Source organism: Brienomyrus brachyistius, chromosome 14 (assembly GCF_023856365.1).
Source record: "Brienomyrus brachyistius isolate T26 chromosome 14, BBRACH_0.4, whole genome shotgun sequence".
NCBI classification, from domain to species: domain Eukaryota; kingdom Metazoa; phylum Chordata; class Actinopteri; order Osteoglossiformes; family Mormyridae; genus Brienomyrus; species Brienomyrus brachyistius.
The window spans coordinates 13,328,459-13,356,231 of NC_064546.1; the positions used below are offsets into that span (position 1 = coordinate 13,328,459).

General features: G+C 42.6%; 1 long non-coding RNA gene across 1 annotated transcript; it reads right to left on the reverse strand.

Annotated features, from left to right (window-relative positions):
• Positions 1-14,010: 14,010 nt before the first annotated feature.
• Positions 14,011-25,888, reverse strand: LOC125707555 (uncharacterized). The gene is made up of 5 exons (XR_007382302.1): positions 25,794-25,888; positions 25,603-25,689; positions 15,735-15,793; positions 14,712-14,797; positions 14,011-14,231 (listed from the first exon to the last, which is right to left on the reverse strand). It is a non-coding gene; the product is annotated as an uncharacterized LOC125707555 (long non-coding RNA).
• Between the last annotated feature and the right edge of the window lie 1,885 nt (positions 25,889-27,773).

Sequence of the window (27,773 nt, forward strand, 5' to 3'; positions counted from 1 at the left end):
AGTCCGTGGCCCCAGCATGTACAGAGTCTTTCCCCTCCAGCCTTTGAAGTTTCAGGAAGGACTATACAGGCGTCTTTTGTGCCCTCATTAGTGATCCCTCCTCTGCTGCTTTTCTTGCGCTGTCTTATAAAAGAGCTGCGTCCCCTGGGTCTCAGAGCCCCCATTTCAGCGGCCGTAACCCCAGTCCCCGGGGAGAAGGGAAGCTGAAGCAGAGAGGCCGCAGTGCCGCAGCGGCGCTTAGTTTCCTCTCTCACATTCCCTTGTAACGAGGGACACAAACGCTCGTGTTCGGGCCTCTGAATTAAACGCCGTCATCTTCTAGCATAGACTCGAACATCAGCTTTGGTCAAATCGCACAGCCTTGGGGGAGCCGACGCAAGTCTCATAACGCAGGGATTCTTTTATACTGTAGATACACACACGGCATGTTAGTGTTGCTCGCGCGAAAGAATCCATTAGATCTAAATCATGCTGTTATTCAGGCAAAATGTAAGGTACAGTAACCCAGATGACGAGGCCAGAATTTCATTGACCATAGATTTGAAAATGATAAATGAGAAATGCCCCCCCCATCTGTAACCACAATCAAATTACACTAAAAAATAAAAATATCATCAAGCTGCTCCAAGTGGAGACCCTAAGCTAAGGCTGGTAAATGTACAAATCAAGTGTACAAATGCAATAAAAACAAAACAGCAAAGTGGCTCAGACCCCCCACCCCCTATTCTTTTTTCTTTTTTTTTTTTACAATTCCCCGCTTGCTATTAAACTTTTGTGGTGTTTGGAATCCATTAGGAGCAATATCCCTCTCTTCAAAACATTCTGTCTGCCTTTTTTGTGGGGGGGGGGGGGGGGAGCTGGAACGGGGGGGGGGGTGTAGGACTGGCTCTGAAATGTTCATTTCTATTAAATGCAGACATAGAGGGTTTAGTGTGGATGGCTTAACTCAAACATAAAACTGCTGCCAGCAGGAAGCACACAGAAAGGGAAAATTTGCGCCAAGATGGCTGCCCATTGTGCGAACAGCCATTACAATACAACACTACAAAAACCATTTAAAATTCTGCATTAATTCCACTTATGTACGTCTTTCCATGAGTTCCATGGGGCCGGCAGAGGTAGAAGTAAAAACCAGGGTGGAGGACAGATGAAAGAGCTGAAGATTAGCCCAAGCCAGTTAAGTGTCAATAGTTGGATGGGCAGGTAAAATAAGTGAAGATTATCCTTAATCAAAGTCAGATGTCGCATTTTTTGTATTTAGTTTGGTGAGTGATATGGTAGATTGCTCTAGCTGTGCATCTGAGGTTAACATGCTTCAGAATACTTGGGTGTGAGTCACACTAAGTAGGAAGGGGAAGAGGCAAAATGGTGGAATATTAGGGGTATGAAATTCTGGGCACAAGGGCAAGTGTTTCAGACTTCAGACGCTGTCTTCCATGTTCAGACACAAAGTCGGGATTTTATGGCCCCTTGGGGATTTTTCCATGACTTTCGCGAATCTGCTTTTGCTATGCAGCAGGCCTTATATGTTTTCTGGCAAGACTTCACCGCTCAGCTATCTTACCCAGGAGGATTCACATACCGCAACAGCCAAACACCTCAGAGCTTAAAGTATCTTGTAACCTAAAACTGCGTCTAAAGGTGTAGATTTTGCATTGAGAAACCTCATTCTGACGTCTTACTTACCACCTCTCACATTATGTTCTTCAGAGATGACTAATGTGTCCTTCCCATAACAATAATATTAAACACATTAGTCTCTCTGTATATACATGCATACGCTTGTTCTTTTTTTAAAAGCAACCGCTAATTTTCTGTCACTTTCAATTTCTATTTAATTTACAGTTATAGTGTTCATGTATTAATGAAGCTAAATTTGCATCATCACATGCATACCACATGGCAGGCCATGATGACTAAGACGGCTTGGTTTTCCCATCAAGTTCCTAACCATAAACAACTTTTAGAGTTACAGTATACAAATGAGGTGGATGTGTTCGAGCTGCTCAAGCTGCATGACAAACACGCATCCAAGATCTTATCTTACGTACGGATTAAGAAAGTGCATGCAAAGCTTCAGACGGAAAGCACTCCGGTGTAGCATTTATTGTTCCGTTGTGTGTGACACTCAGACAGAACCACAAGAAACACAAGAATGTATTGGAAAAATCCGGCAGATTGCCATCAAAGGAGAAGCATTTGGTTATAGAGACAAGATGTGAATAAACATTGTGTGAGGAAATAACTTTACAGTATAACAATGGTCTTTCCTGGTTGACAATAAAGGCACTTCCCTGTATATCACCTCATATCCCATTTGAGGCCCATCTTTGTGCAGTGACCTGCTCACCAGATAGGCAGCCTCTGCTTGCTCCTCGTCGCTCACATGCCTTCAGTCTTTCTATGTTGGACTCAGACACTTTGCACTCATTAAGTGCATTGGAGCTCTGGGTTACCCTAGCAGAACACTTTGCCAGTCCTCAAATGGCCTGGAACGCACAATGCCTCCAGGGTCAAAGGTCAACTTGGCAATCAGACACACAAAGTGCTTCAGTAAGAGTCCTGCAGCTTTTAATGTCCCCTTTCAGTTAGCCACTAATTCACACCTGAGAAAAGTGACTTACCGTCTAACAAAGAGCCAAGAATTTGCATTCCTCACAGCTCTTGTGCTACTCTCCAGCAGAGTGGACAAGAAAAAAGTATCACACACGCTGTTAACAGACAAGTGATTTTCAAAACAGCCTATGTTTTGTCAAAATATCAACATTCTCAGCATGGACTGATTCAACGATAACCTGGTTTCAAGTACAACCGAAAACTATCCTGTGTTGAATCATCAGTGCCAATGAACACTGACCAGAGATTTTTCACACTTTGTTTTACTTTTTCTGACTCTGATTCATAGAGAACTGAAAAGGCACTTGTGAGTAATTATTGCACAGCCCAGTGAAATGGTTTTCGAGCAATTCAGGACCAGATGTGTGAGGAATTTGCTGGCAGCTGTAGTGCAGGGGTGGGAGTTAAGATCAGTTGAATTACACCGCCTGTAGATAGTTAAGGAGTTGTCAAATCTTGAGCGGTCTACTGCGCATTTCACATTATTTATATAACCCCACAAACCCCACCTGCTTCTATACCACAGCATTACTTAAAAAAAAAACTGGGTGTCACTAATGATGTTTGCAGTGCAGAGTAAGGCTATGGCCTGTTTAGGCTTGCAGTGACAATACATAACAAATTAACGATAAATCCTCTAATTTATCTCTCATTTATTTCCCTTTCCCTCCTAACTTATTTTCTTGACAGTGCAAAAACGGACTTGTGGAAAGTTTTGTAGTGAACAGCCCCAAAACTGCTAGAAGAAAACTGAGCAAAGAAAAAGATAAACACCGAATACTGAGAAGATCTGGACATGGATGATTTGGGACTAATTTGGTCCCTGCCAATATTGAAATCAAACCAACCCTAACCCTAACCCTTGATTCAAAATCAATTCATCCTACAAGCAAAATCCATTCATCCATCTTCTAACTCATCCTGGTTAGAGTAGCGAGGTTTAGGCACGTTTACCAAATGCTTCATTTAATGTATGGAAACGTTCAAAGTGTTCGGTTTTCCCGATGTTCCCCGAACAGTATCCCACTTCTACTGTAATCAAGAATAATGTCAAAATGATGGAAGAGCATGATAGAGCAGGAGATAACACTGTCCTTTGACTTCTTGAAAGTCATGGGCCCAAAGCTGGGCAGTATGTACATACACAACATTTATAAAAAAATATTTTTTTACTATAAAACATTCTTCCACATTAATTACGTTAAAAGGGTGTCCAGATAATAGTATTATTGTGCTGACAGTCACTGAACATTTGTTAAAATGTAAAGTGTAAAAATAACATTTCACTAACTTTACATTCAGACTGTTCTCTGACATCTTTGATAAGACCTTAAAATATCGTTAGCTAAAGTTCCGGAAGTTTTCCCTGTTAGCTGGAGTGTAAACAAAAAAAGTTTATTTCGAGGTTCAAAGATATTCATTCACCCAAAACAGAAAACTGTAACTACCAAAGCGTTGTAATGTACTAGAGTGGGAACTGATAGAACCAATCTAGAATACACCATGCAATACTTTTATATTTCATCGAAAGCTGGGGATAAACGTGACTAACCTACTCCCCCAGTGCTGTTTTGTGCCTGACCTAGTGGAAAAAAAGACAAAGCTTCTCTTTCAGCCTGAGTGCAACTGATCTCTAGAGATAAAGGAAAAGACATTGGGCCCACAAGAACCAACCAAGAGAGAAAGTCTGAGCCTGTCTTTTTCATGCAGCCACAGAGCCTGGTTGTCTTTGCCTAGCCACAGAAAACAAAATGGATAGCGTTAAATCAGCTGCTTATTTTAATATTGCCATAAAGACCCCTCCCACATTCCCAAATGTGAGCCCCTCCTCTCCAGCTTCAAAACCCAATTAGTCTTTCGAAATGCAGTGTCTCTCCTGCCAGATCCCTGCTTTTGGGAGCGTGGGGTTCAGTGGTTTTGTTTGTTCAGCTGTTAAAGGGCTCAGAGAGAAACCCGGGAGGCCGAGGAGAATTTCAGCCTCCTTACCAATGCATGAGAAAGAAAGAAAGAAAGAAAGAAAGAAAGAAAGAAAGAAAGAAAGAACGAAAGAAAGAAAGAAAGAAAGAAAGAAAGAAAGAAAGAAAATGAGGTAGTGGGGGCAGTGGGTAGGATGAAGTGGAAGATACAAGGAAAATCCCAGCAAAGATTCAATGACTATCTTCAGCCAAGACTCACTGACAATCTCTGAATATTCAGTCAGGAAAACAGGACTGTAGAATTTTCCTTGATTCACCTTAAGAAGGGACGACCTATTCACTGCAGTCTTTCGACTTTTACGTCGTTTATCAGCTGCATGTATGTGATAATGTGGGATTTAGGTACAACAGGGAAAGCGGGAAGAACAGAACATTCAGATTATTGCTCAAAAAGTAAATTAGAAATCACAGCTCTCACTGGAAATCTGCACTGAAAGCAAGGTGCAGTGTTCTGATTATAAAGAATACCCAGAATGCTACAACATGGATGTTTATATGCTATAAATGAACATGGTACACGAACAAGGCTAAAACCATGCACTTTTTGGTTTCTATTCATACATATAGTTATTCATTCAGTTGTAGCTACAATGGTCTGATAAAAGATTTATGGAAATTCTCAATAACAAACAGTTTTGAAAATCAGTTTTTAAAAGACCAAGTCAATCAGCCTCAACGGTCTAATTCCTATCACTCGTAAACCATTGCCAGCGAAACTTGTGATTACGTCTAAATGTTATGCACTATTTTTTTCAACAATGCAATTATTCCCTGATCAAAGACGCATATTGTATAACTTGTATTATATATAGGTCATTAGTGACCTTTGGGTTTACTGATTCGGAGAATAACCCCAACGTCGCTACCCATCAACACTCAAACCACTCCAACCCACTGTCATTTCATGTCATTGTTTTTCATCCACAAGCCATTACACAAATTTTGCATCAGCAACATTCACTTCCTCAAAACATTTCCTGAAAAAATGTGTCCAGCAATCAGAAAATATTCCCGCAATGTGAGCAACACTGAGTACAGAAGACAAATTTGCTGAGGCAGCATAGCAGTATCACCAAATAAATAGAAATTACTATGATTTCTGAGCTAGCAAGCATTGCTACTAAAGTAAACTCTCCAGTACATGTGTTCATCTGACTAAATGGGGGGAGGGGGGAAGAAAAGTGGAAAATATGAGAGAAAAAGGGGGAGAGTTGTGTTGACAAAGAGCCAAATCGTTTATTACCCTTTATTTTCAGGTCTGAAATTTCAGCCTCACTGGGAGAGAAACTCAAACTGGGGTCCAGCTGTCTAAGGCCTGTCAGCCCTTTGCGCTTCTCACTGCACTGCTACTCTGTTCTCTACTCCACAGTGTGAAGATTGATTTGTAAGCACCTAAACAATACATGCCAGAGGGAAATTTGTTTTTGGTGCCCTAAACACTGGGCACCTGTAGCTCGGCCACCCAGAGCCAGCTGTTGTATGCACTGAAACCTAAAATGAATTCCTCTCTTCGTTTCCGAGTTGAAGAGTCACAAAGGCGACGGCGTACAATTTGTCACCATATCTAATCAGCTGCGAACAATGGAGATGCTCTGAGGTTCCCGTATTGGAACTGAAAGTCCCGGACTTGATCGTACAGAGAATCGAATTTTGCTTGAGGCTCTGTCTGGCTACTCTTGGAGCGAACTCTACTTTTATTTGTCCAAGTTTTGTTTACGTGTTCTAGCTATTCCTTTAATCTGTTTCTTCGGCTTTGTCTCCCAGGGTCCTTTTCCTGGTGCCCATGATCTTCATCTCCTACCCCTAAACTCTCAGAAGACCTTTGCTTGTCACTGAGGCAAGTGACCATTGCATTTTAAGGTACAGAAATGGATTCTGAGGAACATTCCAAAGGTACAAACAGGATTATTGTACCATCAATGGTACAGAAGTGATCCTCAGAGTACATTTCTGTACCTTTAAAGGTGCAATTACCTACAGGGTACATTTTGCAGACCCTTGAGGGTACAGCGCCAGTGACAAGAAAAGGTACAAATGTTTACCCTTTCTGTACACCTCATTCCAGAGCTGTCCCAGCTTATCACTGGGTCTTGGAACCATAAAGCATGCTTACCAAACTCCTCGAGTACAGCTGTAATAAAATTACCCACATTCATACATTTTCTATGAGGGTTTGTGTACCAATACCCTGCCACCCTCTAATGCTGGGCCCCGAACACAAATAATCATTTTGTACTTTCAGTCCTGTGGTCATAAATGTTGGGGTTAATGGAAACGCAGAAGTGAGACGCCGCACTGTAGAGATAAGTGGGTGGCAAGAATACATTGAAATGAAAGTTTAGTTGGAGAAAAAGCACTGAGAAAAAAATATACCTTTCAAGTCTCCACCAATCACTCCTCAATTCGCCCCAGTCTTTCTCAGCCTTGTCATCATTTTTTCCATTCCTCATTCCTTGTTAATGGGCCCCGTGGTGAGACAACATGAAGTGGCAAATTTACACTCAAAGCTCGGACCTGAAAGGAGACTGAAGTCTCTGTTCGTAGATGAAATCAGTGTCCTCCGAGAGAACCACAGAAGCCGGAAAGAACCTGTGCAATCTGAATAGAAGTCCCCAATTTACTACAGGGCCTGTCTTACAAAACACAGAGAGCGGGGATTCTGATATTGAAAAATAATCCACTAAAAGAAGTTTTGCAAAGGGGAAAAAAAATCTTATGGAATAAAACCAGAAGGAGCAGTCAAGAGATTGAGAACAGAGGGAAAATATGAAGAGAAACAGGGAGAGTAAGTGCTTGATGCCATTATTGGTAATATTTGCTAAATGTCTTAGCTTCCAGTAAAGCTAAAATTGAGCAGAAGTGAGAGGCAGTACATGTGCTGAGTTAAATCAGTTTTTTCACAGTGTGTCATGTACTTTCTGGACATATTAATATCACGCACACGCCTGTTTCCTACACTTCAGCGGAAAAACAGAGGTAGCACATAACCAGTATGTGTCTAAAGACTTCCGCCACCAAATATCTCCTGTGACAGACCCCCGCACAAAGAAACGGGAAGGAGGGTGGGGGCGTTCAAACCGCTAAAAATCTACACGGTGACTCATTGTGAATCACCCTATGCATTGTGCAAAAGTCAAAAGTCTTAGAAAAGAGCAGCACAGTCTGGGTGTTTATCTGCACACAATGTGTCCAGGAATATTTCCCTGGCTTCCAGATATGCTTGTTTAAGACAACAGACTTTCTGGACAGAGAATGCCCAGCTGCACCAAATGAAACCTCAACACATAATGTGTGATTCTAATGTGACTTTACTGCTACTTCCCACATCCATAGCAGCTTCAGTCATTGCCAGCAGAGTGTTCTAAAAACAGTCATTTAATCTGTCAGTTAAAGATAATGAAGGTTTAACATTGTTCCACAACTGACTCTGTTAAGTCAATATGAAATGTGTGTAAGTAATCTTGCTAGAACAAAATAAGCTAAAATGTAATAAATTTGTTAATATCCATCCATCCATCCATCCATTTTGTGCACCGGCTTGTCTTATGTAGGGTTGATGGGATCCAAAATCTTTCCTAGAAGCTACTGGCACAAGGATGGGCTACCTGCTTAGCTCTGTCATCCCACACTGTTACCTGCACCCTCACTGCAAATCACTGGCAGAAACAAGTCCCTCTCATCAGATTCCCTATAAGTCAAAGGGAACCTTAACTTGCTCTAATACACAGAGAGTAAAATGATAAAAGGTTCAAATTTATAGCTAATTAGACTTACTCGGGTTCAAATATCTATTACAGCTTTTTCCATTTAGCCACTGAGTAAGAAATTTGATGATCTCTCTGGTAAAAGCCATCATCCAGTTATATAGACGGGAAAAATTCCTCTCAACAGGTGGCTTTGAACCATCATATTCTCTTTCTGGTTACAACAAGGGATTCCCTTTCATCCTTCTCTCCTCATCTCCCTTTCACTCCTTGCCAGTCTCTCTTTCCCTCTCCAGGGATCACTCGTCTGGACCCCCCAATCTCCACCCCCCCAGTGCCATCATAAAAAACCTCAGAAAGCACAGTGTGCAAAGCAGCTGCCGGGACAATGAGAGGTGGAGCCAAGAGGCAAACACCAAAACAAGTCGCTGGTCGTTATAAGAAGCAGACATTGTGAGAGAGTGAGGAAGTGCTCTTCCTGACTAAGAGAGCTGTCACACGGACGCAGTGTGTTGGTGTCCCGTTGCATTGTGAGTTTGAATTCAGGAACCCGACTCAATGCTGAATAGCCACTCCTTGTGTCACAGCGCATGAAATAAGGACCCAGAGAAATGAGGACAATGAGCTACTCCTTGCCTGGTTTATAATGGTCCCACATGTTACGCTGATGGTTAGGCTGCTATTTCAGGATGCTGTTTCCTTAAAGATACAGCTGAATTCTCGAAAGGTTATTGACAATATCTAGGGTATGTAAGCACAGACGGTATGGCAAGAAAAACTATCGCCTTTACGGATAAATGCAAAAGTTAGTGTGTATTCAACTCAAGCTGGTCATTGAGGTCATTTAAAAATATATGATTTAGATTTCTGGCAATATATATGAATACGCAACAGAAATCTTCACCATCAAAAGCCCCAATTAGGTCAAGTACTCAAACAAATATAAACAAGACCTTATCGTGGATGATTCTCAGTGGTGCACGTGAAACAGATTCTGTGCCAATCTACATCACTGCAATCCAAATAATGCTGACGTGTTATCATCATATGTTAGGATTTCGGCGCTTAAAGGTTAGGGAAATGGCTGTTCTCTGAAAGGTCTTTGATGGATTCCAGTAACTTCTGAAAGACAGGGTTACAAGAGTATGTTTTTTTGGTGTTGGGGGTGCTGTATGCTATACGGGTACAATCGGGTGGGATGGGGATGTGGGGATAGGACAGCAGTGGGGGCTAGGGTGGGGGGGCAGCAGATGTTTCAGCTTTGGATTTTGGCTGGAAAGGGCAATTATGAGGGACCTTAATGATGCTGGCAGACGCCTGTAAACTTGGTTCAGTGAAAGAGTTTCTCATTAGTTGACTAGTCTAAAAACACCCCCCCCCCCCTTTCCTCCCCACGTCTACGGGCCAGAAACTGTTGCAGTAAGCAGGGAACCAGGTGGCTACGAGTTCAAATCCTGGATTTTATGTACTAGTTGCCTGTGAGGAGCCTATTAGCAGAATGTATGGAACTGGTCCTGGTCCACTGCTGTATTTTAAAAAAAGGGTCCTTCATGTGGGGCCTGTGGGCAGTAAAACACATCGACGCGGTCCAAACGCACTGCGGTAATGATGCCTCTTTTCCATTTTGTAGCTCTGGACTCAGGGCTGGCAGGCCAGCTTTCAGGCTAGGGGAGAGGATTGGACTTTAGCACATTAAAAACATTGTTAAGAGCCCAATATAAAAACAAAGACCTGTAATTTATGTGTGCAATTATCCCACCTTTTTACATATTAACTTCACTGTGCGCCATAAATCCCTGTAACAGCCACAGTACTGGGGGAAAGGCTAATGGTCTCCGGTGGACTTCCTGATAGGTCCAGGGCCGTTGTGCACAGGTTAACTGTGTCCAAGCCAGCCCTGCCCCAGTGGTCCGTTCTCACGCATTTGGCATTGCCCGGTCCTGTCTTCTAGGCTAAGCCCCTGGCATGGGCAGCTCTTGGCACCACAGTCGCTATTGAGTTTTCATAAATCTAGGTCATCCCAGGCTTATAAATGATAGGGTGGACAAAGTGCCGCTCGGGGGGAAATGGAAGCAGAAGACCTCGCTGACATCCGTTCAGGATGGGCCTCCTGGAAAAAGGAAGCCAGCGCCATCTTGATAACCCTTTATCGTTTCAACAGTAAACCGACAAATATACAAAGGCCACCTGGGCAGAAATAAATTACATTTTTTGAATGTCAGAAGATTAAAAAAAAAAAGATGAAGACCTTGACTGAGAGCAACCAAAATAGCTGAAATGGGATTTCCAGGCCTGATTGCAGGTGTGACACTGTGGCTTATAACTGCACAAAAACACGGAAATCGGTTAAAGGATAAAAGCACGCGGAGACCTGTGTCTGTGATTAAAAACAAGAAACAAACAAGAAAAAAGATGGCTACAAAAAACAAAGGTACTGTTTAATTTCTGCATATTCATTCCATAATGAATATGTTCAGAACCATTATTTTCTACAATAATACACAAAGGATTCATCACTGTGTTTATTCTCTCCAAACAAATTCCGTTTCCAGATCATCGGATTCATCAGCCAGTTTCCATCATTTTGTCATATTTACATTGCAAAACAATGACAATTAGTTTTCCAAACCACTCTCAATAATCCTAAAATATTCCTAGGATATACAATATATTATAACCCCGCAATGCCGGTTCCAAGCCCAGATGAGACAGGATGGGTTTTGCATAGGACCAGCCACCCTGCCTTGTAAAAACCCATAGTTACTCTAACACCAGTAAGAGTTCTGGACACCTCCGGCCTGGCAAGAGGGAGGTCATGAAGTCCCAAGGAGGCATGAAGACAACTACCCTCATTTCACCCAAAACAATCAATCTTCCCTGCAGCGATTGGTTAACAGAAATCTTCACTTATTTGCGACACAGAAGCTCCCGCAAAGCAAGAGATGAAAATATATGCAGAAAACTAAACGACAGACTTCTGGGCTTTAGTATTTTTGTAGACATGAAGACTATAAACACAGATATCCGCCACAAACAAAGTGTTTGAGCCTGATCATAAATTGACTAGGATTTGAATGCTAACAGAAATGAAAGTCTTCGACAGCTGTGCACAGATGGAGCTGTTTTCGCGGAGAATCGGACCAAGGCTGTGTGTGTGTGAACAAGTGGCTGCCGCTTAATCTACAGGAAGCAACGAGGGGCGGCAGGAAGTGAGTCAGAGGGAGAGATTCTTCCCGGACAAATGCCCAAGACAACAGCTGAGAAACCACTGAACACAGTATACCTACAATGGGCACTGGTATGTCAATCACCCCATTGGAACCCCATTCAGTAGATGTTGGAAACTGGGTTTGAGGCCTGGTTACCTGGGAGAAGCTGGATCTAGATGTGCAACTGAGACAAAATAAAACCAAACTTGGCAGTGTGACACAAGGAATGGCTGCAGTCACTTGGCAGAGGAGTAGCCACATTCTTTGCCGGCTTCCATTGCCCCAAAACATAGAAATTCCCTGTGTGGCCCCTGACTCTAGCCCATGTATGCATGTGCATCGGCCCTTATGTCAGCCAGATGTTGGAAGAATAGGAAAAAATAAAAAAAAAACAAAGGCACCAAATGTCTCTCATATCCATTTCAATATGGCGTCCCACTTGCAAACATATACAGAGGTTATTTGGTCCGGAATCTGAATGAAGGAACTTGACTGATTGAGATGTAAGAACTTGCATCCAAGATTCATGCAGGTGAGCTTCTCAGAAAAAAAAAACTATTTCTGCCTAAAGAAGCTTCACCTGATTGCTCCCTATTCCCTGCTAAACCTGACCTCAGCCTGTGATCAAACTGTCCCATTCAAGGAAAGGGCACCTACAGTCTCCTAACACCTCAATGAGGTCGTGGCTATTCTACAGCCCACACAATGGCCGGAGTGCACAAGGCAGCGTCTGACATTTTCTAGGAAACAGAATAGTGCGGTATCACTACTGAAAGGAGAAGCTCACAAGAAAAGGCAGCGAGAGCGAAAGACGGAGAAAAAGGAGCCAATGTTGCAGAGGAGCAGATATGAATCTGATGACACAAATGGAGCCGTGAATCGGATACGCCGCATTGTCAAGCCCTATCCCCTCATCCCTGGACAGATGGGGAGAGAGGCAGCTTCGCCTCAGAGGAGCAGCGCGTAGAATGGCAAGAGCACAACTCAGGTGTCTGTTAGACAGGAGGAGGGGAAATATGCCTCCAGTTTTTCAGCAGAGCATGTGGCTTTCGAGGTCCCTCACCTGCATCAGCCTTCCCTCGCTTGAGTGCAAACACACAGCTGCGCGAACAAGCTGCTCACTGGTTTTACGGTGGGTTTTTTATTTATTTTTTTATTCCTGTTTCTTTCCTTTTTCCCCACTAGATATATCCAGATCCCTGTCCTGCAGAGATAATTATTGACTAAAAGGATTAAGATCAACATTAAATGGCATGTGCCACACGGGATATAGGGATCAGCTCCGCCAGCTACCACCCTGATTAGTTAGGTTAAGACCACATATGAAAAGGAAACACAGCAGCAGGGTTCAAACGGCCGGATCTTATCCAGATTTTCACACTGCAGAGGTTCAGCCCTTCCTGAGCCATTAACCCACCTCATAGACACGCAGGGAAGCTCACCAGTTACCACTGAGCTATGCTAAAGCTAAATGAATACAACAGGTAGTCTAGAAACCTCAGTCAACCGCATAGTTCTGCCCCCATATTGTCACACTGTGGTTAACGACCAGTTGGGGGACAGCTGATCTTCAAAGCAATGCCATTTGTAAATAAGCATTTTTCATCTCTTACATGCCAACACTCAGCTCCTCCGTATTGCAGTTTTGGGCACACAATAGCACTGTGAGGACAGGTGCCCAACTCATTCTCTGGGCCCAACAAAGGAATGGGCAGGCTGACTATGAGTGAAGTAACAGGACACGACACAATGCAGTTTCATTGCAGTATTCGTCTCCACTGCAAGGCACACCTACAAACCCACCACAGCGAGCGCATAAGGGTCCTGCATGGGCACACCGACACGCAGAGCGGCAGACAGAGTTTCCCATTGCCTCATGCGGGACAGTAAAGGCAGAGTTTGATGGATATTTTCACTACATCAGTAGTGAACGCCTTGAGTTAATTTTATCAACGGCAGAAAAAACAGCCTCCGCAGAGATATGCTCTAAAGCTGAGTCTAAAACTTATGAACATAACTTATGACTGAAGGCTTTGAATTTTAGCCCATGGCAGTACTGTTGTGGGTAAATCAAATTTATAAGTTTATTTATGTAACTCATTGACAGTGATAGACTTAGATGGTCATATGACTCATTGGTATGATTACCTCAACATGGGGTAATAGTGAAAAAAAAACTTTAATTTAAAACCTGCAGTCATGGCAAACCATCCGACTGAAAAGCTGCATTTCGTATTTAGATGGTACTACTAACCATAACTTAAGGAGGGGCCAGAGGGAGAGATGATTTGCTATGGACTTTCCTGTATCAAAGAGATATGTATCCCTCCCAGCAAAGTGAAGTAGGACGTGATATAGATAGGGCCGCAAACTACGTAAACGAGAGCAAAGCAGATCATGCCGATAAAGGTGGGTTAAAAAAAAAAAGGGAAATAGAATTTAGAACGAGGATGAAAAAGTCAGGGATGGTGGCCCAACTTCCAAACTGTACACCAAACTGAGCAGCACGTGCGCGACACCAACGGCCAGCGTTCGTCTTCGCCTGGTCCTCTGAAAAGCCGGCGTCACGTCGAGCGGCGAAATAAATAAATAAATAGCCAAACAGCGCCAGGCTGAAGAAAAGCCTCCTGAAAGGAAGTGAGCTCGAGCCAAGATAACAGCTGCCGCAGATCTCTCTCTCCTCCTCTCCTCCGTGCACGTTTGTTTGTTTCTGGGTCAAGAAGTGCCTGAAAGATGCAAACACACATGCACATGGGGAACAAGTTAATAAGTAAATAGGCTGTGCTCCATATCTGATTTGGCATCATTGCAGCATCTGATACAATAATACGGGGGGGCGGGGGCGGGGGGGGGACAAATCAGTGTTATCTTTTCATTCAAGGCAGACAAGAAAAGACTAAAGAAACAGCACAAAGAGAAAAAGAGAAGCCCCCCCTCTCTGGCCTTTTCTTTCTTGCATACATCTCCCCTGCTTTCCTTGGCCTCTCTCTCCTGGCAACGAAAGCCTCTCACAGAGAATTCCAACATTCAGCCAAAGGCAAAGATGCGTGTGGGGGGAGGGGGGGCAGTTGGGGACCCCCTCTGTCAGAGAGCCTGTTACCCTTGGTGACCTAAGGACGATGGTTCCCTTCAATGCTGAATGAGCGAAATCCCTGATTCGAGTAACACAACTTGTTACGTGCCAGTGAGTAGAGATGAGTGTTTACCTGGGAAGACCTGAAAGTATATTTAACGGCAGGGTATTCGCCACGTGCTTCACAGGAGGCCAGATGCAGCTGCAGTGGCTGCATTGCTAATAAGGGATTGGGAATAGAATTTATTTGTGCAAACAAGGTCAAGAATAAGCCAATGGGCATCATAACTTCATAAAGTGAATGTGTTACAGTGGATGAATATAAGATAGCAGTCGGTCCCTTTAGGCTTAAACGTAGTGCTAATGCTAAAGCTAATGCAGATAATTAGTAGTCAGAGCGCAGCCGGACCGGGTACACTGCTATTCATGCCAGGACTCTGACTTCCCCTGACCAAGCATGACAACTATCACAAATAAAACTTTATTTAAAAGAAAAACAAGATACGCATTACACTATTGCTTGGGAATAGATGCTGTCTGCTTGACTCAACTGCACGGTACAGAAACCTGCCAGGATTTCAACATAAACAGCCAGTCACATGTGGCTTAGTGGTCGGGGGAGGAGCTGGATCGGGCTGCTTTTAGCGCCAAATGGAAATCCTTCTCTTAATGTATAAACAACAGAAGCTGCACTGTCTTGGTTATGGCGTTCAGCAAGAAATAAAAATATATGTTCTGTATTTCTTTATCGGTGTAACTTTTTAGATATGGCAAGTCCAAGACCGCAGCAAATATCCTGGAGCCTGTGCGGTTCACTTGTCTGAATGTGTTCTGCAGCGCTGTGCATTTTTACGATCTGGGGGTGGGCAGTGTGTGCAAAGCGCCTTCGGAGCACATGTAGTCAAACACAGACGCTTTCTGCCCAAACCACAAAGTGCGCTGAAATGACACAACTCCCACAGAAAAATGATACATTAGACCAGACATGGTTTCAGATCCTGAAATGCATTGGTGTTTTTTTTTTAATGAACGTTAAAAAAATAAATAAATAAATAAATAGATTCCAGAGGATTGTGCTTTCTCATGCTCTTCTCCAACACCTCAACAGGCACTGCTAGTTGGCTGTGCAGTTAACTGGAGGGTATTCTGAACTCACCGATATCTGAAAGTGATTTTATGTCTTCCTGCCACTTCACCCCCATCTTGAATTTCTGCCTGTGAAACAAGTCAGGGGGGTCACTGGCTCCTAATGTTGATCGTGCACATAGCTATCCAGCCCAAAGCACTGCAAGTAATGGTCATTATGGATTACGCTACACACAAATGCCTCCACCAGCATTCCTGCATCGTCAGTTTCAAGTTTGTCGTTTTTCCTGCGTGGGAAGCAGACGTGAGGAGAATGCCGTGGATCGTGGACCACGGAGGTATTGCCTCCAGGCCTCTGGGAACTCTTCTCCTGCCCTCTGGTGGCACACTGAGCAGACCAGCATCACAAAGACACAGGAATAACATACCAAGATAAGTTAACAATCCAAAAAAGAGCTTATAAAAGCCACGAGAGGTCGTGTACAGGGTCATGCACTTGCTATTCCTTTATAAAACTACACTTCTTACACCAACATTATTTAAACACATGGGCCCTCGCCCAAAGGTTTTAGGAAAATTAGCACATAAACATACAAACTGTTTTTAATTCAATATGGTTTCAGTTGTGGGTTAAATATAAGGTGACCAGATAGTGCATGTCAGAGAGGACATTTCAAGGTACTTCATGTGTTACAAACTACTATAAAACTGAAAGGTTCTTGTGCTTGGCTGAATAGTTCAGCTCTTTTCGTGATTTGACTTGCTTATGATCTTGATTGAAAGATTTGTTCAGCTGTTTCGCATTAACATTACTGACACATGCATGATTATAATAACCAATAAGAAAAGAGCCGGACCAATCGTGCAGCATGCTGCATGCAGCAAGAACTCAGGGCTCATAAATGAATGAGCTATAGAAATCTCTTGTTTGATGGATGTCAATGTCCCTCAAAGGCTACAAAAGTATGTCCTGATGTGTCATCATGCTGTAGAAGGGCTTGTAGAAAAATACCTGCGCTTTACAGCCTATCACAGGAGACATATTAATACGCCCTCATACGCCTCATACGGTAAATTTAGGCACACCGTAGTCTAACCACATGTATTCAGATTATGGCACGAAACCAGGGCACCTAGTGAGAATGTGTGCAACACAGAGAGAACCTGAACCCTCAGTGCAGAGATGGGATTTGCGTATCCAACCAAGAAGGTATCAGTCTATACTGTTACCCACTAACCCAGCGCACAGCCCAGCATCAGGGTCAATCTTTATTATTAAACCCTTCGGCTCCACTACACCAGAAGGAAACCTTCCCGTTCACTGACATCCTGCTTCGGGTCTGGGTTTATTGAGATGTGGGGGTCGACAGCCCTGACCCTGTCACTGACGTGCGACCCATCGTCTTTCAGTAGCTGGACGCCTGTACTCCAGCGCTGTGAGTCTGGGGGGCATTTAGGGACAGTTAGTTGTAAAGTTATGTAAGCAGGTGAGTCATAAGGGGGCGAGGCCAGCGACTGCTGCCTGCACCAAGATTTCCTTGAACTTAGCAGTGCTGTAAAGGCTTTTCTCCCCTCTTCGTGTGCCTTTATTAGGTCCAGCTGCCGTCAGGATATAATACAGGCATTGACTAAGTAGTGGCCTCCTACCCAGGAAGCAGCCAGATTTGTATACAGTTTCTGGAGTGAGGCTTGTTTAAAAGGTTTAAAGGCACCAATTAAGAAGAAGTGTGAGAGGGGAAATTCGTACATGTGGGGTTTTAAAACATTTAAACAGGAAGCTGTGCTCTGCACATTGACAGGGAAAAGGGGCTTTTTCGCATTGCTAAGGATATTATTGACGCAGACGGTGGAAAACTAATAGCAATTCAGGTTTATTAATCTATTAGTTGCTCAAGAGTCTGTGCCAAGAGTCTGTGCCTATCAAAGGGCACGACATACTTCCTTTCCTGCTACGTTCGAGACGTGATGGATATCTCTAGCTGTACAATTAACAACAGTCAGCAGGAATGAGGAAATCTCAACGTTTGGTGTTGCTAAACGTGAAATATGTGAATAAACTGATGACATTGCAGTAATTGTGTATTAAAAATACAAGTGATTCACCATGGGCACTGAGTCGACTCGCACCAATGAGCAAATAGGTGCAGCAGACAGAAAAGAGATTGCAGCAGTGACATTGTCACCTTTAAAAGCACTATACGTAATCAAATAATAGCTCCTCTGTGTCCAAATAGCTGAACTTTGTATTTACAAACGTAAGACTGAGTCACAGTGCACATGGCTTACGCCCACAAAGAACACTGACCTGTTTACCCATCACCCCTTTGTTCAGTTTGCCCGTACCTCTCTGTACTTAAGGACAGAACACCAAAGGCATTACCAGTGCTTTGAGTCAGAGTTATTGCTTCAAGTTGTTTCCAGAATAAAACAGCATGCTATTCACTCCATAGGAACGACAAGGCTCCAGAAATGGCCATGTGGAGTAGGCGTGCGAACGCAGGAAAGGGAGTGTCACGCCAGCACTGCCTCGACCAATCACGAGAGTCACTTTGTTCATTACATTGGCAATTTCAGGCGACATCGTCTTGAAGGGAAGTAATTCTTTATTGAGTTTAATAGGTAGCTAGAGACAACATGTTCAGTCTTCTTAACCCGTCTCCTGTTGAATCGTCATCCTCTTATCGAATCTTCATCCTCAGACTATTCTAGTGCTGAACAGTCTGGCTTCTCTTAGCCCAGTGGTTCTCAAAGTCGGTCCTCGGGGCCCTCTGCCCTGCAGGGATAGCTGGAAAACAAGCGGGGCAGTGGGGCCCGAGGAACGAACTTGAGAACCACCGTCTTAGCCTAAGACTATATTTGTTAAAAAGACTCACTTACCATGGGACTCGCAGTGAATCTAAATTTGTTAACTCATTGCACGTCCTATTTATATGCCAAAGCTCCATACCAAATGTGCAAGATCCCTCCCCACCAGTGGTGGGGAAAGTTCTGCTAATCCGCTCACTGCTAATTAGCGAAGCTAACCTTTTCATTAGCAGATGAGTGTTTCTGCGAACTTTGAAAATCATTAATGGACCAATTAGCTTCTGTTAAATTTAGTTCCTCCGTCATTCTGCATTTCACAAGTGAAAAAGAATAAAATTTAACATCCAAAAATGTTTGTAAACCCTAAAATCATACATATTTGTTACTGTTTCTTACGGACGTGTCTGCAACAGCCTATCTAGCACACTGTTGGCTGACTATGTGTAAGCACAAGACATGATTAGGTAATAACTTGTTAATTGATTTAAGATAGTACGGGCTAAATTTAAGTGAACGAAGATGAAGTCCATTTAAACAGAACAGGGGCCTTTACCATGAAGATGGAATTCCTGCTTTAAGGTACCATAGTTTAAAAGGATTTTATCTTTGTTCACTTACATTTAGTCCAGACTATTTTAAATCTGACAAGTTATCCAGCTAAACAGGAAAACCTGCTTATTGATAGAGGCCTCAGGTTGTTTTTTTCAGGCTCTGAGTGACAGAGTTATAGACCAATAAAGAGCTGAGACCTGCCTTCCAGGCCCTGGGTAAATGGTGCCATGTTTGTAGTCCCCAAGCGGTTGCACTGAGGGCAAAATATCAGCATGGGCCACAGGGCTTCTCCAACAAAAAATATCATATAAAGAAAACTTATTCCCGAGACTTTACAGAACCAAAACCCAATTCGATAAATCCAAAATAGCCCCTGGTAACCACTCTAGTCCAACAGATGGACTTCAGTGTTAAACAGGGTTTTTAATTCTATAGGTTTGTTTTTATGGGTTTCAGAGCCAAAAACCAAACCGAATCCAATTTATATAATAAAAGTTAGTGGTTAGTGCTTATCGTTAGCTTCCGCTTAAGGTTTTAGTGGTTTATCAGTTTACTTTGGAATTAATGGATCAAAGGTTATTGAAGCTAACTTTTCGGTTAACTGTGCCCACCATCGCTTCCAACCAATTATATGGTTTAACTATATCTGTTTGTCTGTGTCTTAATATCCATGTCATGTTTATACGTCTCAGTTTTTATATTCTGTTTATTTCTTTTCTAAAGCCAAATACTTTCTGAAATATAGTCCAGGGGGTCTCATTATTAATTGGATAATAGTTGTGAAAGTTTATTTGTAGACATTCAGGACTACATGACACTTAGCTGATACTGAGTTTGCTATTCACCTAACTTTCCATCCCTAGTATACATGGAGCTGCACATGACTGAACAAACACAGGGCGGGCATTTGATTCACTGCCAAGGCGGACGATTCCTGTCTGATGAAGATTTAACGTCATTCAGAGTTTCAGTCTGACTCAGTTAAAGTGACAAAAGATCGCAAGATTAGTAATTTCTGTACTTAGTTGCCTTGAAGACAATTTTATCCGTGAGCTTTACATAGCTTACAATTACAAGCTTATCCTTTTACCAGTTTATACAGCTGGATATGTGCTGAATTGTCTGAGGTATCTTGCCCAAGCCGATATTTACCCCTAATCAGCAAACTTTTTGACTCAGCATCGTTATCATTCATCTTCCTACCATGATTGATGTGATTTTCGGAAATTTGAAAGTTTTTCATAAACGTCATGTGTGGTCGTCTGATTATACCCACAATTTGTTGTGGCTATAATAATTATACATGTATCAGGTCTTATTGTGTCCAGATAGTAATTAAAGGAAAACCTTTAACAGAAAACTTAGCAGTATCACTAAACCTATCTAGTCTTGAACATTTGAAGGGCAATCAAGCAAATTCGGCCAGATCAACTATCAAACCAGTTAAGGGTGCAAAGACCTACCAGTTGTAATTTTGGCCAAAGGAAGTTTATGTAATCAGTCGATCAATAAATCATTCTATCTATGTATCTATCTGTCTGTCTGTGAGTAGGTGTGTTCAATTAAGTCTGTGCATCGCATCAACAGAGATAGATAATTCAGGTCCACTAAGTAAGATTTAGTTTCACCCAACTAGTTAAGCGCTGTGTGATTGTGACTCTCTAGACTGGTTGAAACGAAATCTTCATGGACTGGAACTATCCAACTTCATCATTAACATCATTAAGTGTTGTGTGCATGGTCCCGAAGGAATGATATTTGATTAAGCCATTTCCAATAAAACCAGATCTCAGAATGCCACCCTAACTACACCATCTCGGAATGCCACCCTAACTACACCATCTCGGAATGCCACCCTAACTACACCATCTCGGAATGCCACCCTAACCAGTACAAGCTACAGATGTTCTTGGAAATGATTACTGTGACTATTAGAGTACTAGGATAGACAGTCAGAGTATTCGAAGCTGCCTTAATTTCCAGTAATGTGCCCTGATTTTGCTGTGGGGAACAGAATCTGACGGCAGCCTGCTGTCCCGCTGCGAGACCCCTGATTAGGCACAGCCACAGTGCTGCCGCTGGCCTTTCAGAACTGACTACAGGCCGTCGCAACTCATTAGTCCTGGTCAAATTTTTTACTGCTAAAAAAAAGGCATACATTACCAGTGCCATTTTTTGAAAATAAAAGTTGTAAAACACATCTTTCTCAATAACACATGTGCTTTCACCAAGGCAATATGTCTTAATGGCAGTGGCCAAGAGTCAAAACCTGGATAACATTCACCATATGGCTAATGTGTTTGCATCAATGATTATTGTAGTGTGTTACTTCTTAGGGTTCTAGTTCTGACAAAAGATTACAATTTCATTAAAGATTAAGTCAAGAACAGGCTTTAAAATGGCACTGCACCCTATCTCCGTGCAAGCGGACCTTTCTAAAAACTGAGTATGCAGAACATAAGCAAATACTAGATGCACACAGGCTCAACAAAGAAGTAGGAAAAAATCTATTTAATGGTTAATTTGCACGTACATTGTCTCTGTGTAAAATGTACGGTTAAAATATCAAACTATCATAAGATAAAAATAAGTGTATTTAAAAATAAGTGTGTAAGGTATTTAACCAGAACAATTATTATTTTAATAGAAAAAATAGTTTTTCTATAACATGCCTAAATGTGGTCCCCGTTCTTCACCTGAGGTTCTCTGCCTTCTGGTGCTTTAGACTGATAAGTAGAAACACTGCAAGCTTATAGATAAGTAGCATATTGTGTGCACTAATGATGGGGCAGGTCAATATGTGCCGACCGACTCAATCACGGGGACAGGAAGGCAAACAAAACTTGCTGAAATAAAAGGCAAGCTCTGAAAGAGTGTTCTCTGAGTTACATCATAATACCAATGAGCATCACTCCTGCTGGTAAGGTAACTGAGCATTAGCCAATAGAGATCCAGAGCAAAAAGCTTCACAATGGAGGGCAAACATGACAAGGGGAAGGACTAAATCTATGAGGATTAGCTGTGCGAGTCCTTTCTTTGCACATGGTTGGCACAGAAGTTAACAGCAAGAGCTAACAGGTTCTACAACTTTCTGCATGTCATTACCCAATTTCTGAAGGCAAATCCACCTTTTCAGACTTTGCTCATAACTGCTTATCATTAATAAGATAATAAAATCAGTCACAAGTGCCGTGAGGAGGACTGGACTTTTGCCAAGCAGCACCAAGTCCTACTTTGTACAGTTCAGGAGAGGAAAAAAAAAAACTTTACACTTCTCTTGTTAAAGAAGGTCTGGTTCTCACAGAGTTCCAATCCAGTCACCTGTGAGTAATCACTCATCCAGTCTCCACCCACAACTTCTCAGACTATTTTTAAACCTTAGCCTTAGCGTGCAAAGCTCCAGCAGAGCCTATTTTCTTAATGACAAGGGGGGTGGGGGGGTGTTTTTAAAAGCAGACATGATGTAAAATAACTTTACTGCTAAAATCTGAGCCGTGGAAGGAAAAAGAGATTCTCCAAGGAGGTGTAACTGAAACAGAGCCACTACACAAACCCAACGGAGCCCTACTCCAAGATCAACACTCGAGTTTGCACATGAGATTCTCAAAGTCATTCATGGGGACTTTGTAATCTGACCTTTTTATAGAAACCAAAACAAGCTGCACTTCGGCATTCCGTTACTCCCATTCTTTAATGGCTTACAGTGTGAGATGTAACCACTTCCCACATGTGCTGTTTAGCCCTGGGCCCGGCAGAGAGGGCCGCACTGGAACGCTACAGATCCCAAGTCGAAAGACCTTTCACCAGGACCTAATACTATCGAAAAACAAACAGGGAGACAGTACTGGAATGCTGTTAAACCAGAATATTTCCCTCCAGAAGTGAAGACATGAAATGATAAAAAAAAAAAACACATACAGTACTGTGCAAAAGTCTTAGGCAGGCAAAGAAAATGATGTTTAGATCATCCTCGTGTTGGTGTAAAACTATGATATTATGTGTCAGCTTAGCCATTTCAGAACCTCTGCTAAAATCATCCTAGTATTTGCAGCAACCGTCCAGTGCAGCCATGTATTTTGTGACTTGGCCACTAGCACACCTCATACAGCTAGTCAATCTGTCACTGACTTTTTAAACCAATATATTGAATTATTTAATTGAGCTGTTGGTGAAATTTAACAGAATCATGGACCGGCTGAGGTGCCCCTGAGGGGAAGTTTGGGAACTGAAGCGCTGTTCATCTAGCCATCCAACTAGATATCAGTAACTTTTTAGAAAACAGAAGAAATTATTACTAGTTTTTATTGTGTTACTCGTAATTTGCACATGTTCTAATGTTAAATTGTGTTTTTTGTTCTAAGTCAAAGTACACTTGCTACCCAGATAAACAGCTTTAAACATTTCTTTGGACTGCCTAAGACTTTTGCACAATTCTGTAGGTTTGACAATTTCCAGCGAGGCTGCAATCACATTTACATTTTTTAAGACTATCCATGACCTACAAAGGTAACCGTTTTACACAGAGTGCTGGTTAATTTCTTTAAGATACAATATGAGTACCTTTTATGTAACCTTTTATCACCCTTGCAAATCATTAATTGCTAAGTGTATATTTTAATATCGTAACATTCAAGAATTTCCTATAAAAAAATTATTTCCAAGCCGTAAATGTCAGATCGTATGAAAACTGTTATTTAGTAATGTAAGGTCCTTTCTCGGATTTTCTACCTCCAGGAAATTATGGTGACTTTCTTTGGGGACCAAAAAGGGAAACGGACTTCTTTCCATCCGTGACACGGACGTTACTGACAATGGCTCCCTTAACAGTTGAGAAATCAAAGGATTTCTGCCATTTCGTCAACTCGCATGGCTATATTTAACCACACCTGCACAAACAAGGTTACACTATTGACTCACATCATCCCACTATATTCCAACAACAGCTCCATTGTGCTGACTCAGTGTCCCAAATGCACACCTCTGAGTGGCCATGCAGTAGTTGAAATTAGCAGCACTATGAAAAATGTACAGACTGAATGGTCACAATAGCCATGGATCCTTACAGGGACTCAAGACAGCAGCCGAAAAACATGCAGGTACGCTTGTCATGAAAGCTTGTCCGTCCCAAAAACAATAGCCTGAAAAACCTTAAAGCCTTCCCAAAAATAACCTGACAGGGTCGCAAATACGCACAGTGCAGCTGAGATTCACAGAAATATTACCGCAAGTCACACACTGATATGAGCCCATTCAAAGTTTGACCATTCCAGGTGATAACAATCCTCCCCCTGCAATCCTGACAGGGGGAAAGAGCCTTTATTTTAAAGCCTTATTCAAGAGAAGGCTTCCTGACCTCCCAAAAAATCCAGATTCTTTTTAAATGTATATCTTCCACAGGCACTCTCATTGCAACAACAAAAAAACCCAAGACTTAAAATTAGAACGTATCTTTCCAGCAAATTCATTTAGCTAACATATGGTTGCTGAAAGTAGATATGAAATACGATTAAACTTGAGATGCCGCTGCGTGCATCTGCCGCCGTCTGCTTAGTCTTCGGAACACTCTGCGGGGCGAGTAGGGACGAGGTGTACATTTTGGGTTAAGGTTTAAAGTGCAAGTTTAAAGCAGGAAAGTGGCAAACAGTATTGCACCTCTGCAGGGGGGGGTGGGGGGGGGACTTTCGGTTTGAGGTGGCAGCAAAACCTCAAAAACTAGATGAAGGACTGACGTTAGAGCAGCTCAGCCTGACATATGACTGATGATAGGGTACGCCCCCCCCCTCCCATTTCACACCATGCAGACTGTGTTGCATATTTTGATTACCCAACCTGCGGAGTTTCGACTCCCCTGGACACCCCAGCCTCCTCAGGACAGACACTCTTTCGCTACTCTTTCAGCAGAGGTGTGTGTAGGTCGCCCCCATACACCAACACTTGGCCCTGCCTAAAGATGGTGCACTGATTTCCTTGTATTAAACACATCCTCGCTCTTTGATCGCTCTTCTTTTTTACTGCTTCTACTTAATTGCACTGAGTTGCACCAAGCTTTCCTAAGAAAGGTAAGTGTACACCTACACAAAGAGTATCAGTATATACCTTTGCTTGTCACTGGGGCTGTACCCCAGTGTAGGTTCTGCCATTTGTACCCTTAGCTGTAGGTAAATGTACTTTTTAGTAATTTAAAGTACAGAAAGGGACTCTGAGGAACAAACAACATTAATGTACCCTCAATGATAAACAAGTTTTCCTCAGAGTCCATTTCTGTACCTTAAAATGTATAGTCACAAGCAAAGGTACAAACTGGTACAAATTTTTCTAATAGTGTAAAGACTGACTAATTTTTAACAGGGCAGCCACTTTAATATTAAAAACGACAGTGATGAAAAGCATTACAAAGCCATGTTGCATTGCTATACCAAAATGAACTGGGTCGAGATGCAAAGTCAAATTCAATCATATCCTACTCAGCTACACACATGTTCTCATAGCTGGTTAAGGCATTAGCGTAGCATTGAGCCGCGCCGTTGGAGCCTAACAACGGAGGGCCAGGGAATGTCAAAGCAAGAAAGAAATATAGTTACTGCATCAGTAACATCTGCGCTCTTCATCCTGAAGTAAAAAAACGCAGCCAGTCGCTTCAGCTCTAATACATTCAGTCGTCAACATCACTGTGAAAGGAAAGAAGAGAGTCCAGCACTTTTGGTTAATCGGTGAGGAGGATCTATGAAAGGTGTTACAGATTAGACACTGATGTAGGACACCGTGTATTTACCAGAGAGGAGTGTTTTTTTCTGCCTTATGTGTGCCACATGCGTAGACCTTCCCTCGGTGTTTGTTAGTGCAAAGCTGCATGGAGATCCAGAGCTCACTGAGTCTGGCGGTTAGAGACACCAATCCGGCAGGCATCGTCAGGTGACGCCCCCTGCTGACCTGAACCGCATCAGAATGACAGCTTCTCCCTGGAAGGGCTCCAGACATAACAGAATGTAATTATCATCTGTTTTTCCACTGAATGAATGAAGGAGCTGGAAAGGGCCGCAGGCCGGGGGAAAATGTGGAGGAGCAGCTTCGCGTCACTGCAGGAAGTCCGCGGCCCTCGCTTACATTCCCCTTGCCGTTTCTTGCCACTCATTCCTGAAAGAAATTAACAGACCTGAACATAATGTTCCAATACCTACTTCAGCTCACTAGCAGTAGTCCTGACAGGTGGGGGCAGCACTGTGTCTGTCTTGGCAAAGTCAGCCATTATTTTAAATACGAACAACAGGATGTCGTTGTTATCGTTACTATGTATCATGTACATTCAGCTGTGTGCACTATTTATGTAATAAAGGAAGAAAAGAGGGGAGCTCATTTTTCTGTGAATAAGAGCTGGTAATCCTTTCTTCCTCTCCTGCAGATTAACGGATCTGCAAATCCGAAATCTAGATTACAGGTTCAGCCTTTTCAGTGTCCTGGTTCTTTTTCGGTTTTTGCACCACAAGCTGAGCCACAAAAGCTTCCAGGCCCAGCTGTGACAAAACATTCAATTCACACCATATCTTTATGGCCGGTTCTACACCCAGATCCTGCATAACAATCGCTCTTAAGATCCACCAGGGCACAGTGTGCGGGGAGAAGAAACTATAACCTGTGATGAGTGTACAGTCACCAATACAATCTTTGTACTGAAGGTATACAATGATTCTCATAATAAAAGATGAATTTTATATTGCAACAGCAATAAAGGGTTTTCATCATCATCAAAGCAATACTGAAAACTGTCTAATGAGCAATAAAAAGTGCATAACAACCTGGAACAAAAAGATATGAACACTTGTCTTCTCTTTACACGCGGATGAGGGACAGATGAGGGGGCAGTACTGACTAATTTTCAGCACTATTACGGTAATAGTGTATATAGGGGGTGTATATATTTTTTGTAGATTTCCCCCCCCCAATCCCACCCCCCAAATTATAATGTGAATGCAGTAATAGCATTGCTTTTCAAAATACCGTCTAAATACTGTATACCGTGGGGTATCTTCGGGCTTTATGGGTGATATGATGGTTGGGGGAGGTGGGAGGGGGGGGATTTTCAGAATGCTGCGAATGATTCGCTGGTGTCAGGGAACTGCCGTCAATTTGCGGGAGACTGTCGGAATGCCCAGGAGAGCTGGGATGTCTCTACATCGCACGCTATTAAACAACTTAATTGAGAAAGATGCTATAGCTATTTATCATCGAATTTTTTAATTAAACATTCAATTTCTGGACTGGCAGTACATTTCAAAGCCGAAGAGGCACTTAAAACAGTGGGTAAGTATCCAATGGTCAATATTTGAATGAATGCATGTAGTTTTGCACAACTAAAAAGAATCTAAGACAAATCCACTGGCTATGCTATTTAGATCTAAAAGGGTAAAGTGCTGAGAATTGGCTGTCAGTTTAACTTCACACACAACCTCGGACTCTCACACATTGATCCCAAACCACAGCTTTGGAGTGCTAGTGCAGGTCGCTACATGACAGGGATGGGATTGTGCAACGGAGGTCTGTGGGGGGAAAAAGGCAGCTTTTCAGCAGGAGGGCTACGCCGTATGCAGTAGTGCAGGAGTAGCAGCGACGATCAGTTCGACATTGCAAGATAGATGCGGAAAGCTTTTTCGTCATATGCTGCCGGTTTGTATGAAGAAAAGTTCTAAAACTGTACGGTAGATATGGTTAGAGGAAGGCACAATATAGAATTTGTATGTAGTGTTTAGGGTTAGCG